A 14,623-nucleotide genomic window follows, 5' to 3' on the forward strand; every position below is an offset into this window, starting at 1 on the left:
TCCTTTTGTGGATTTTACATTTCTTTCGTTCGCCTGCCGCTGTTATTCGACATCGGTTGTCCAGCTTTTCGTAGGAAGCAGTTCAACCGTAGCACAGCGGGTATTAGACGCCAGCTTTAGCGTCCCCGGGGGTTCAGTGGGATTCATTACACTGCGCATCAGGAGTTGCTGGCGGGAGCGTTGGAAAATGCATGCTCGCCAGACGTATCCTTCGTGTACGAAAAAGTTCAAAAGAAGTATGCATTGGGCAAGCGGTAGAAAGTGACCTAGAAAGTGGACTTTCAACCATTCCTCGCATAGCATACAACAATGAATGATACAATGTTACGTTTATTTATAATTTGAAATAAAATGGGTTCTATTTTAGGACAAATTCTAACCCCAATAAAAGGTATAAATGAACTTCATTTTGTAAAAAAAAAGGAATTTTCAAAATAAAGAGCAGCATCTTCTCACTTTCCCTCTGTCGACAGCTTCTAATTCCAATGCAATCACAGACATTCATCGCTTGCGGGCTCTAAATCTAGCGAGTGATATAGAACCACCCTTCAACCATAATTTTCCTCCCGAACCTACTAATTCCAGCGCGCTGAAGTGTGTTTGGGGGCCCGTACAATAATTCAACCTTTCCACGGCAAGTAGTACAAGTTAATTTGATCCACCACGACCTGTCCGCTGGCTGCCACAGCGATGGAAGAAGCAAAAGACACAACACAACAAACGAACCTCGCGAGCGTTTGCTTTTCTCCCGTTCGGTTCTGCCTTCGTCATGGTACACAGGGACCACATAAATGTCACCAGCGTTCGGGTGGACACCGCAGACGGTTTCCTTCGCCCGCAGATAGTAGCAACTGGTAGCATATTGGAACGAGGCAACCGGACAATCTTCACCAGCGTCGTATCGTTTTATTTTACACACGATCAAGCACGCCTCGCAGCAGTACAGATTAAGATAGTCGGCGCAGCGATAATGGGTGAAGAGGTGGTTGCTTCCCGTTCCTTTAAACCATCGCCCAAACCTGCCCCCTCTACCATCAACAGACCGCATTAAACGGCTTGGATTTAATCGACTGGCAGGCCCAAGATATAGACCAGACAGCACAGCGCAGCAACTGAACGATATTAAAACAAGAAAATCCAACACACTCCTTTGAGCTTTGGCGAACAGAAAGAGAACACCAAAGCAAAGCACCAAAAGGCAACATTAGATGCAAACATACAAACGCACACACACTCACTCACGCACAAGGAACATGTGAACACAATGAATGTGTAATCTGATATCATTGATAATTTATATTCCGCACCGGCACCACCACCAACACGGGCAGCCGCCACGGGAGTTACATTAGCGTATAAAGCGTGTTGCCCGAGGACGAGGAAATAGACGACATAGAAGGCGGCGATTCCGAAAACTGCAGCCCCCAGGCACGGATAACGAGGCTTGGTTTGGGGTGGAATGACGTTTGGTCAGGGAAATCCTTACCGTGGATGTGCTTTTCTTGCCTTGTGCTCGGGCCTCTGTCCAGCGAACGCGACCAGCATATGAATCAAGCGGGCTGCTGGACAGTGGCTCACCGTGGAAGCCTACGAGGGCTCTGATAAGTGTTCAAGTGTTATTAAACGAATGATCAACCAAAGAGCCGAGAAATGTGACGTACGAAAAGGAAACCTTGAATGTGATAAATATTTGCACTCGTTTTGCAATTAATTTAAAAAAGGGCAAGCTAGTTGCAGAGTTTTGAACTTCAGCAATTGGAGGAGCTCAAGTATTTAAAATTGAAAAGCTTTATTTAAAACTGCAGTAGATACGATCTTCATTAAAAAGTTCAATTGTCAACATGAGAGTGTGTGTTAACCGGGATGAAGCACGTCGTGGTGGAAACCAGGCTTCATCGCCACTCACAGGTGACATGGACTGTCACCTGGTGATGTGTGCGTGGTGGACATACACTTGGACTTGGACTTGGACACCGACTCGGGCAAGAACGACACGACCGGAACGAGCGGACGTCGAGCGGGTCTCCGTCCTTTTAACGTTGTGGTTCTTTTTATACGTTTGTATTTATAAGTGTTTTAATGTGTAAATAAAAAAGGTATTATTGTGATCAAAAATACAACATCAATGAAATTCTATTCGTGAGTTTGCTGCACATTAAAGTTGTGTAGAATTCTGGAATCCTACAATCTTCAAACATCTGGAAGACCTTGGGAAAATAATGTCTACCATCTGGAATGTGTATGAGAGTTAAAAGAAGATAGAAAAGGAGTTTTTTTTCTTTTGGAGCCAAGTTTTCGCTCGTCTTTTACGATTTAAATACTCAACTTGTATTGTATTTCGAAATCATAGCCCACAACCGAGGTTTGTTCCATCAGGATGAGTGTTCGTCGCTTAGATCATCTCTAGTATGATGGTGCAGATATTCGTACGATCAAGTTAACATCATCCATTAAACCAAGATGTTGTAAAAAATACTGATGAACTTACCTACCGAAAGGGACCATTCTATGCGAGCTCTGCAAAAGGTGAGCTTCAACAGCCTCAATAATCTTTAAATAAATTGTATATCCAACTCACAGTAGACAGTCTGGGCTACTAGCCCAGTATAAGATAAATAAGTACCAAGGTATTCCTCAACATCTTGAAAGCTATTGAGATACTTTATCTGTACTTACACTATCTGCTAAAGTTACTCAAACGACTACAAGACCAATCTTCAACCTCATTAAGCACCTTCCGCGGTGTCTAACACTACTGTCGCGGACTCATTGCCACCGTCGCGCTACTTTTCTGCTCCCGATCTTGGGATAACACGCTTTACGGAGTTGAAGTTTGATTTCAATCTCGAGTGGTCCGCGTACCGGGAAGAAACGCGACCCTCAAAAACACACCAACACAACCCATTCCTTTCCACGATGGACGTACCACACGCACAGCAACCTCCACCGCGAGGCAGATGAACTTTCAATTTGTCCGCCTATTGATTGATTGACGGCGGAGCAAATCTGGAGCAACAACTCCAATAGACCTCCGAGGTTTTGGGCCGCCTTGTGGGCCGGTGTGCGAGATGATTCTGTTACGCACCCGCAGACGCTCAGGTGCTTGCCTGGTTGGGGTCCTGTTCCACCTTGTCTTTTTCGATGGTGTCCAATGTCAGTGACGTTCGCGATTGTGTCGATTATGATGTTACCTCCCATTACCATACGCCGTACTCGCCGTTTAATCTGTCATATTTCATTTCTCTTCGTGACAGGTTTCCATTCCCCATCCACGTTTATGTCCGCTGCTGCTAAAGCACACTCGAGACGACATCTGAGACATCGGTGGTACAGCGGGGACCCGTTCGCTGACAATGTTGTGTCGTCGCATGCGTTTGACCGAGCGCCATCTTCAACCACCGAGGGTACCACTGGAAGGACCGATCGTTCGCCCATGTACGGCACGGAAACTGATGAACCTGGACACTGCCACCAGCAACACCGCAACCACCACCCACATCGCCAACAGTTCCCCGCACACAATCATCACTATACCGACGGGAGATGAGGCCGGAACGAACTGCGAGAGTCAACCGTTTTCACCACGTGGGAGGTAGATGCTTTGTGTTTTCGCATCGAGAGATTGCAATTATTGTTGTGCTTCATTTTGAGGTTTTTTTTTTGCGTTACATTTAACCTTTCGCAATCATCATCCTTCCCCGATCCTTCTACCTGTGCGCCTGAATAGCCCGAACCAGGGTCCTTCGAAAGTCGTCATTATTATAAGGTCTGCTTCACTGCTTTCACTGTTACCGCGTGTACCGTGTACGCTTACAAGTCCTTGAATGTTCCATTCTGTTCAGTTTCAATTTCGGTTTCTACCGTGTTTTGCAACAAGTTTTGCAACCACATCCGACGGAAATGAGAGATCCGAAAATGTGTCAACCGACCGGTCGAGGTGACAGCCTGTCAGGGATTTTTGCGCTTGCGTCGGTAATTAATCTCCTTTCAATGCGTATGACTTTCGAAGTTTCCTTTTGTCCTCGGTCAATAGTTCAGTCGCACGTTTCCATACTTAAATCACCTACAGTATGAGCTTGTTCCTGCAAAAAAACAAATTACTTATTCGTTGTAATAAGCACAACGAGAGCTTTTCTTCTCCAGCTGGACTTGTGCTTGAAGACGTAGCGCAGAATAAAAAAAGTTCCATCTTTACGTCACAACCCCTGTGATGTGACCTCTATCCGTGATGGCATTAGCTGGCCGGCTGACCTAATCCTGCGACTTATCATTATTATGCTAATCGGTTTATGGCACCGAACTGGCAGAATTTATGGACCAGCTTCTCACATCCACCCCAGATCCTGGCACTGTTGGTGGCTGCAACAATCAGCGCTTTAAATTAATTAGATTAGATTTCTATCGCCCGTTCCGAAAATGTGTTCAGCCTGTGCCAGTGGTAACGATACGATCTACGCGAAGGTGGACGCGGGAAAAAACGTATAACAGTTACCTCCCCCGTTGCGCCCTGCAAACAATGATGATGCAACTGGTAACAAGAGCAAGATGGATGCTGGTGCTGCATGCTTTATGAGCCGCGGCTAACCACTCACGGAAGAAAAGTAACGTGACCCTCCCCAGTACCCGGGTGCTGGTCCCCTGTAGATGGTACGGGTGCAGATAAGAAATGTTTTAATTTATGGAATGTCTTTGCGAGATGAACGGAACGGCTGTGCCAACCGTCATATGGTGAAGCATTTTTTGACTGCTAGTAAAATGTGCTATTTGGCGTACGAAAGCAAGGTGGTCGCGTTGTCTAGTTCTCTGAAGCTGATAGATGCTGATAATGGTGTATTATATTCCCTGATTTTGTTTAATGAAAAATGACCGACCATTTTGCATCTAATAATCCACTGCTAGAAGATCTCCAAAGGTTGTAAAAAAACACTGCAAAATATTAGCAAAAGCTTTAGACAGTTTTATTCTGTTGGTTTTGTGGATGGTCGTGTGAAAATCGGTGCCGCAACTACAAAGCACCCTGTCCTGTCGATATTTTTCATTAATCATGCACAGACATAAATTACATCATTTATGTACCATATCCCATTATCGAAAATTCTCTTGAAAGTTCCGCTGAAACGTATTGATTTCTAGTGGTTTGATGTCCCTCGTTTTCATCTCGCTGCTAATGCTGCCTGTTAATAAATCATCTAATATTTAATTTTTGCAACACAATTAATACTTGCCTCTACCTGCTAGAAACGAATCCTACATTTTATTGCTTAGCTTGATTTGATGAGGATACCGCGACGACTAAATGCCTCCTTAAACCCTCCAATCGTAAACCATTCACTGTCACGGGAATTGCCGTTTGTTTAATTGAACTACTCTAACAAATGGAACAGACGGAAGAAAAAAATCGCACCGATGTAAAATCGTGTCAATCATAAGCAAAACGCCGCTTATCCATCGACCAACATTTTGGTTTGGCGCGTCCCGGTGCCCGGTGCTTTTACCTGTCCGTTTCGCAATGGTTTTTGCACGTGAAGGTTTTTTTCCCTTCTTTGCGAAATATATTTCCACACAAACTCCCTTGTTTTTTTTTTTGATGATCGGCCACCCGCACACCCGTACCGTTGCCGTACGCGAGCTTTAATTAGCATCGAGCATAAAATTGATAGCAAACCCGCGCGCACGGAACTCCACCGATCTGCGAGCACCAGCGCCAGCCCCAAAAATCTATGCACCGGCGTATGGTATCATCGCCCGGTGCCATATCATTTCGATGCCGGTTGCCTTCAAACCCTTGATTTTGGATGTTTTCTCACAAATCCTTTCTGTCCCTGTGGGTGCGCACATGGTTGTTGGTATGTATATTATCCAATTTCGCTTCATTTCCTGCAATTTATTAGCCCCGCGTTCGAATCATCATGCACCCCCCCTCTTGTGGGGCTACAAATCTATTTCGGGGCACTAAATCAAGCGGGCCAAATAAAGGGTGGTGTCTTTTATTTCTCGCCCATCTTCCAGCTTTCCACAGCGGCCCATTCATCCACGCGGTCGTGCGTTATGATTGGGAGTATACGCTTTTTTTCTACTCTTCTTCAAAAAGTTTGGAAAACGCCTTGCACTGCCAGTGCCAGATAACGAAACCTGGGGTATGGAAAATAACAACATAAAGAAACGTACCATTTAACCAAAGTGGAGCCGCCGTCGGGGTGAGCATTGAGCACTCGTGCCCGTGTGGCACACCAGCCTGGCAGGGCAGTGGCGTTGGTCTAGGACGACGGGCAAAAACCGCTCAAACGCCACGCAATGCGACGACGTGCGGCAACGCGAACAACACTCATCACACATAGAAACTCGCATTCGCGATCGTGCGCTCCGACCCGGTGTGTGTTTGTGTGCGGCCTTGTTTCCCATGCGGCTCCATGCGCGAACACATCACAAAACGGGGCGGCATCGTTTGATTCCCAAAATTTGATAGCCAATATAGCGCATTCATATAATTAAAAATTTATGTAAATAAGATCTGACGCTTTGGCCAGCTTGCGGACGGCGTGTATCGCCCAGACCGGACAGTTACGCTTGCCACATATCCATATCCGATTCGCAAACGGGCGATGTGTGTCTGCCCCTCTTCTGCGTGAGCCCGTATGTCATGTGGGGAAGAGGTTCGTTGTTTTTTTTTTTTGCTGGTCGCTCGATTTTGTGTGTTTTTTTGTGTGTAATGCTCTGCGTGTAGCTCTCTGCACTCACAGTGACATGCTCAAACACCCCCCGTTCGTTCGGGGGTACACGGCGGAGATATAATTCCGTGTAACATCACTCATCAGTTTCGCGACTTATTTTCGCGTGCGGTATAAGCCCTGTTATCCACCAACGGACCGGTGTTCGCGTCTTCAAGCACACTTCGCCTCGGCGGCCTATTCTTGCTACAATTCCGAGAACGCGTCCGATGCGCATCGGACCCCATCCGAAAACAAAAAAAAAACCAACCCCCTCAAACCCGGTGGCGCATCGTCGACCACCGCCAGCTAATGAAGCTAGGATTCATCTTACTACGCTGATCTGTAGAAGAACGGGGGAGAAAAGAAATAATAACACGCAGTCCACACGGTTGATCACGGCCGCGAGCGACATTCGACGACGAAAGCGTACCACTAGCGTGGTATCGTGTGCATGCAGTTTTTGCGTTTTTTTTTTTTTTTTGGAGGAGGTGGAGACTTGCTTCGAGCGACCTCGGGAAACACTGAAATGGGATAACCATCCTAAGATGCTCGTAATAGCCCCAAAACAAATGTCAGTCAACGGTAATTTCAACCATACGTTCGTTTTGTTACTGAAAAGAGATATTTTTCTAGATTGGTATGAAGGAAAGTGTGTCAAGAAGGTTTTGAGCACAAGCAGAAGATTGTAATAATATATTAGACAATATTCAAAGGCACTACATTTGTTGCAAACTTTCGGTTTTTTCTGTGGTCTAATATTACTAACTACTCGCTGAGTGTACGAAATTTGTCCCCAAATGGCAGTCCTTTTTTCCCTGCTGATGGTGGCGCCCTCTTCTGTCAAAACGGTTGAAGCGCTATTCCTGATTAGGCGGAAGATTGTCACTTTGATAGCATCGCTCTCAAACTCAATCAACCTATAAGGCCCTCAAATAATAGCCTTATTGACTACTACCGGCTTATAACTCCTTTAGTGAGGAATACATATTTGTTGTCGAAAAAATATTTTGTTGAAAAACTCAACGATATTTGATCTTCTCCAGTTAATGACTATACATTAAATTCAATTCAATTCCAACATAATCAGTTGAAATGGTGCAACCATAAGTAGCATAAAGTAACAATCTCTTGTCTTAGTTAAGTAATCAGCTCAAAGTCTATGACGTTTAACACAATTTTAATAGCCTCGAACCACCTCGATCTTAGGGTTGATCATTCGTCTTACTGTGAATTGTTTTACCGAGTATCACCGTGCAGCTTTCGAACTACGAAAAAATCAGAAGACTACATTCTTAAAAAGCATAAATTCTATAATCGTCTTCCCAAAAAAACCTCACATACTCTTAACAATACACGATCTATTTATGTGACTTTGCTCAAATTCTTGACCAACATTCTCGAATACGGCGATAAAATCACGCTACGTCGTTTGCATTCCTCGTCGTTCAGCGCTTCATTCTACGAAACGTCCCATCAGGTTACATTCAAGGAACAAAACAAAACTAATAAGCTGGAATTTCCCTTTATTCGTGCTTTGTTTGCTTATTTCAGCCCAATCTAAATCTCCTCGCAATCGTCTGACGAACTTGGTGGCGTAATTTTGTTGATGCTTTGCTGCATTGTTGCCCTGTTCTTGTTCTCCTGCGTTGTTCGGCTCCTACCGTAAATTGTTTCTGTCATCAGCGTTTCGGGGACTCCGGACCGCCAACCTCCGCGAATGTCATTAGAGGGGGGCGAGAATACGAATATCATCGCACACAACAATCGCACGGCGTGAATCATTTCGGCAACGGACACGGGAGTCACCAACGGGATGAACGTCGTTGGTGGCGGCAGAAAGTTTTCCGTCCGCACCAAACACCCTAGCGTCGAGGATCGGCTAGTTGTGATGAAAGTGACAATGGCTACGGATGCTCCATCGTCCGCCAGCCCACACCCGAAAATCACTCCCATTAGCGATCCGTGAGCTAATTCTCACTCCCGGCTTCGATCATCCCAATAAAGTCTGAAATGTCTTTACCAAAGGCACCACCGAACGGAGTCCTCGTTAGGTGTTTCGCGACTCGTGCGTTGATTCATAAAAGTCCAGGAATACGCTCCAACGGGGGGCGAAAACATCCGCACACACACACACACACACGCACAACAATAAAGACACATCACACATCTTAACCCTCACAGTTGGAGGCTGCTTTCACACGCTCCGAAAACGAGCACCATCTTCTTACCTTCTTCGCGTTCTCGTGCTGTACGATCGCGTTCGGGGGGGTTTTCCGACTGTTTCGCAACAGCCGAAACCGAGCGGAAGAAGTTCACACACAATCCCAAACCGGTGGAAGCGCCTCTTGGAACGTCTTCAAGGCGGCCTTTTGCGGCGTTTGCTGTTAATTTATACATTTTTCTTCCACCGAGCAGCACACCGTTCCGGTTCTCCTGTATCACCAGATCGTCCCTGGCGCTGATGGCTATCGGGAGAAACTCATAATTTGCTTCAAAGATCATCTTCCGCCGTTACGAGGTGTTCCCATTCTGATCCCCTGTTCCTTCCTTCGCTACCATTGCAGGAAATCAACCGAAGGGTCCAAAACGCCTCTGATGATTGTTAATTTGAACATCCCGCCCGGCACGGAGACACTGGCACCGAAAAGCGCATCCCGGTCGGAGCGTCACAAACTGCCCCACTTCTGCATGCAGCATCGTAATTTCGGAAGGTACTGCTCAGCACCACCGGGCTGTACGGCGGCCGGATCCGGTGTGCCAACCGTGGTCGGTACATCAGGCCCGGGCAGTGGTCTAATTCCTCAGATATTCATCCAAAGCTTCGAGCTGCAGGATCGCCGAGCGGTGGACGGTTCGGGTGGGCCGGCGGAGCACGATCAGCAGCAGGGAAGCCAGCAGTACAACATCATTACCGAAAACGATGAGGATACGTTCGCCACGCTACTGTTGGACAACATTTCCAACATTTCGCTCGAGATGATACAGCGCCATCAGCAGAAGCTGCTCGGTACGACGGCTTCCTCCATTACGGAGAGTCCGCTCATCACGGGAGCCACGGGTGGTAGTGCGACCTGTTTCCAGCACGTCGAGGGTTGCAGCAGCATGGAGCGCACGGAGAGCAAAACGTCCACCGATGCTTTACTGTCCATGGATGGCAGGACCGATTCGCACGAGGAGCGCGAGCGACAACCGAGCAGGGGACAGTCGGCGTCCGGTCCTTCGGCTGACCGGCTGACGGTAACGCAGGAGGGCCAAGATGATCAGAACCCCGACATTCCGGCGGGGTACCGATCGTTGTGCTACCGAACTCCCAGCCCCAAAACGCGTCAGATCATTCGCGTGGATATTGTTACTAGCAGGGAAAAGTATTGAAAGCGTGCTTACCGTTTCAACAAATCGATTGGTGATTGCTTTAATCGTTGGAAGATGCGAATAATAAATAAACCTCGTTTAGACATAAAACTTGCTTGTTTTGCTCATACGTGCACCATTAAATATCATCCGAAACCCATCTCAACCGAACATGCGCTATTCTGAGACCTTCTCGGAAACCGTTCCGGCGTACATCTTTTAGAAAGTTCCCAAAATGATCGACCACTCCAGGTGAAAGCAGCACCTCGCACGAATGCCCCATTCCTCATCGGACAGCTGTACCGCAAATTGCGGATCCTCAACATCTCCAGACAGCTGTTGAGGCTCGTGCTGATGCACACCAACTGGAAGGGGAACAAAATAATAATAGCTGGAAACAAACCCTATCCACCCTGGCTAATTAGTTGCTCCCAAATCCCGATCGCAGCGCCTCACAACCACTCGACGGTTCGGAAATCCAATTTGCTGCCCGCCCGAAAACTGCATCAAAAATGAGCTGCTATATGAGCTACAAATTAACTAACGCGCGCGCGTACACACGGGGCCATAAACTGATGCCTGCACTACATTGTCGCAAATGATGGCCGTTTCGATTCCGATTCAGACGGTGGCGTCGGTGTGTCGTAAAATTTATTTTAATAGCGGAAACATTAACCGGTAACAGTGGGCCACCCCCAGTGCATGCGGAAGGTGAAAATGCGACTGGCGAGGCTTTTGTTTGATGTGCATTCTTCGGCCAAAGAATGAGTTGATCCTTTGTGCTTAAAACTTTATGTAAATATGGCTGGTTTATTAGAATCAATTAAAAAAAAACCGTAGACTTTCGCTATAGTATTCGTACATCTTAGCGACGACTTCTTATTTTGAGCTACATTTTGACAACTGTCCCAAAATAAGCTCTGCTTTTCTATATTTACGATCACAAATTTTACCGATCCATTCGGGTTAATAGCTCTTATAGCTTCATTTCGTGATGCACGCTCCAATCGAAGCATTTCCAAAGCATTTAAGTTACTCCCGGTATGTTCGGTGTGCTCGTACACCCCGAAACCATTCGTCCCACAAAAGGTCAATCAACTTTCCAAGAACGCTTCGCTTTATTATATACACAAAAGCGAAACAAACGGTGCATTTTTAGACCTGCCGCTGCTACCAATACCATTTATTTTTTTATTTTTGGACCCTTCAAATTTCCTTCTTCCAATCAAAATTCGCCCGAAAATCTTCATTCGCCATTCGCATGCAATTTTAAGAACCATTGCAAAAACCTAATCCCACTACTGAGAATAGAGCAAACAATACAGAAACACGCGAACACAGCCAAAGCGCCGGCCATTTGATCCGCGCCATAGCTAGAAATAGCTTTTGATTGTGAAACAAGACCAAGGGACCAAAGAAATGGTTGGAACTATACACACAAGAAAAAAATCCATACATGCCACCTCGGATCCCAAAATCATAGGGCTCAACTTTATTCCCTTCCCTTCGCACCTGATTTAAGTGTGCCGCTCGCTTCCTCTTCGCTCGTCCACGGGGTTGGTGTTTTTATTTCCTCTTGATATTTTTTTTTGGGCTCCAAAATCTTAAAGAAAACACACCCCGGGCGAGGGAGAAAAATCTCCTCCGGTGTTGTATTTATGAGTCCTAATGATACGGAACCACGAAAAGATGATGCGCCATTACACACCCCTCATCGAAGGCATATCGATGAGCTATCGCTGTACGGTGATAATTAAAATAATATATTACCCAAACAGCCGGGCACACATACATAATGTGTGTTCGTCGCCAACCAGACGACACACGATTGGGAATCGATGAATCGACCATCGGGAACCATTGGCCAGGTTGAGGTGGCTTGCGGATGTGTTGAACCTATTTCGATTCTTCCTGCCTTCTCCCGGGTGGAAAAGTGAATTGGAATGAATTGTTGAGAAATGACAGATTTTTTCATGGCGCATCACTTTTGTGTGCCGCCTATTTTCGCTAGGGCCGGTGGCGCCTGGTGCACGGATGAAGGAAAAAAAGGTTCTGACCAGAACCGTGCTCTCCCGATGAGGACCCTTTCTTGCATGTGTATGTGTGGGTGTGCGTGTTTTTTTTTTCTTCAACTAAATAGAGATCACACTTTCCAGAGCCCAGAGAGTTCCCCGTTTACAAAGATCTGCCCTTCAGATCAGGTATCATTAGGCAATGGAGATTAGGCTCGTTGCCACCGTTCCGCCACGTGGATTAACGGTTGCCGTCGGATGCTATTGAACCGGCAATTTGCTTTCGACAAACAATCCCAAAACAAGAAGGTTCTGCTGACCAGCAGCAGCAGAAGGCATACAGATATTTACATTTTGAAACGGTATCAGTGGCCAAGATCTTCGCTTTTGTCCGAACGATATCACCATACGCTCCTAAAGGTATGCAACCGGTCCAGCAAAACCATCACGTGTAAAGATGCCTATCGCCTCACAGATCGCCTCACAATAATGCGATCCATTTAGATCTTCATCATCAGCACACGGACCTTTGGACATTAAAGAATCCATTTTTCTAGCTGATCGTCCCGTTAATGGCACCACCATGGCAACTTAACATTGCTTGTTTTGTTTGCAGAAACTAGATTTAAAATATGACCCAGCCAAAACGGGGATTTGTTTCATTGCGTTTGAGCGTCTTGAGCACCTCATCACCGGATCGGGCACGGTTGCGATCGAATGTGATGAAGACTGATTTATGGCTGCATCATGGTTTGCTACCCCGGCCGTCAAGATCGTTCCGTACCCGCCCGTCCCGGGGTAATGGGCTTTCCTGGGCAGGACTGAGAAAACTCGTTGCAGCCCTAACGACGGAGCGACTGTTGACGATCGCTCATTTTCCGTACGCGCACTTCACCAGCAACCAGCAACCAACAGGCAGTACACAAAACAATTTGCCGAAGGCCAATGGCGAAATAAACAAACGATCATTACTTCCCTTCTCCAAAAACACCAACGGCCGGGTATGCGGAAATTTAATTCCCCAAAAACTACATTTACGCAGACGGTACAGTTTTCGTACCAAACGGGTAATTCAATGCCCGATTCTCTTTCTGTTGTGCTGTGGCTGCCGTAAACTTAATAAGCAATAAGACATAATTAGCCTTCAATATGCAGCACACGGTTGTTAGGGCTGGACGTACCGTCGCCCTTCCGTGCCGGGACGACCTAGCCAATCTTCGACTCATCAATCCCGTGCCGAACCTCGACATTGCTGGTACCTGGTCCCTTGGTTTGGCTATGGCTAGTGGTCTAACGTTAAATATCCCTGTGTCTATGGTTCCACAAACCTTTACCTCTACGAAAAACGCCTACGAATCGCCTCGGTGCATCGATCAACCCCGTCTGGCGAGACATCATTTCGGCCATTAATGCAGTTCGTACCTAATCTATCCGCCGTACCTGTGGTACGTTTGCAGAAACCTTCACACAGACCAGAAAGATCTCATTAGATTTCACCTCCGGGGCAATGTTTGAAGCTATAGACGAACGATAATGCAACCGGTCGCAAATAACGATCGTCAACTAGCTTCGGCGAACCTGCCTATAAAAGGATTTTTGCCATTCCGTAGCGTCAATCTAACATCTAATCCGATCTTGAGCACGTTGCATCCATCACGGATGGAGGCCATTGCTGCACCAGTTCACCAAATGCAAACGAAGAAAAAAACAAAAAACCACCAGATGCGACACAAAGTAATCATTCCACCAATGAAGCTTAGTGTCTGGAACTTTGTTTCTTTTTTTGTTTTGTTTGTTTTCGATCGTCTAGCTATGCTAATGAAACTATAATTATAGCTTTCTGCACATTCTGTCTGCAATTCGTGACCGAACGACCAGAATTGGCTAAGAATAAAACAAACACACACTCTCACGCACACAACATGAACCGGCTCACCCTGAAAGTCTTTAATGCTCCCGTTAACTTGCAACAGTGTCGTTGATATCGTTTTACGAGCACACCGCAGCACCTTGATGCCTTCGCAAATGAAACATTAAAACATTCGCAGACAACTACCGAACGATAAACGTGTACCACAACACCGCTCACGCGTCTGGCATGCTGGTTTAATGGGAGCCTTCGGCTGCGTCTTATTCCCATTCCGTACGACGCCGGTTTTGTTGTGTTACCCCTTGTGGATCGCTTGTCATCGACGATTAGTTCAAGCTTTTTTTAAAACCAAAATCATTTACTGGTTGAACCTGATGCAGAGAAGACTTAGCGCTTGATGTTCCGTTGCCGAGGCGCTGTTACTAATTTTGCAATCACTTCTCGCAACTTGATGCGATCGGAGCATCATCTTCCTGCCCCGTTGTTGGATGCGATGATTGAAATGAGCCATTGAGCGAGCAAAGATTACGGAAGATACCACACCACGCAAAACAACACATCGAATGAAAACGTTTAGATTTGGTATAAATTACCTCATATTAATTATCGCCACCTTTATCGCCCCTTTTACGGAACAATTCCCCTACTGCCAGGCTACACGCGCACGAGAAAGGGATTAC

General features: G+C 46.3%; 1 pseudogene; it reads left to right on the forward strand.

Moving 5' to 3' along the window:
• The first annotated feature begins 3,151 nt into the window (after window positions 1-3,151).
• Window positions 3,152-10,085, forward strand: LOC128309255 (uncharacterized; annotated as a pseudogene).
• The last annotated feature ends 4,538 nt before the right edge of the window (window positions 10,086-14,623 follow it).

This window comes from Anopheles moucheti, chromosome 2 (genome assembly GCF_943734755.1).
Source record: "Anopheles moucheti chromosome 2, idAnoMoucSN_F20_07, whole genome shotgun sequence".
NCBI classification, from domain to species: domain Eukaryota; kingdom Metazoa; phylum Arthropoda; class Insecta; order Diptera; family Culicidae; genus Anopheles; species Anopheles moucheti.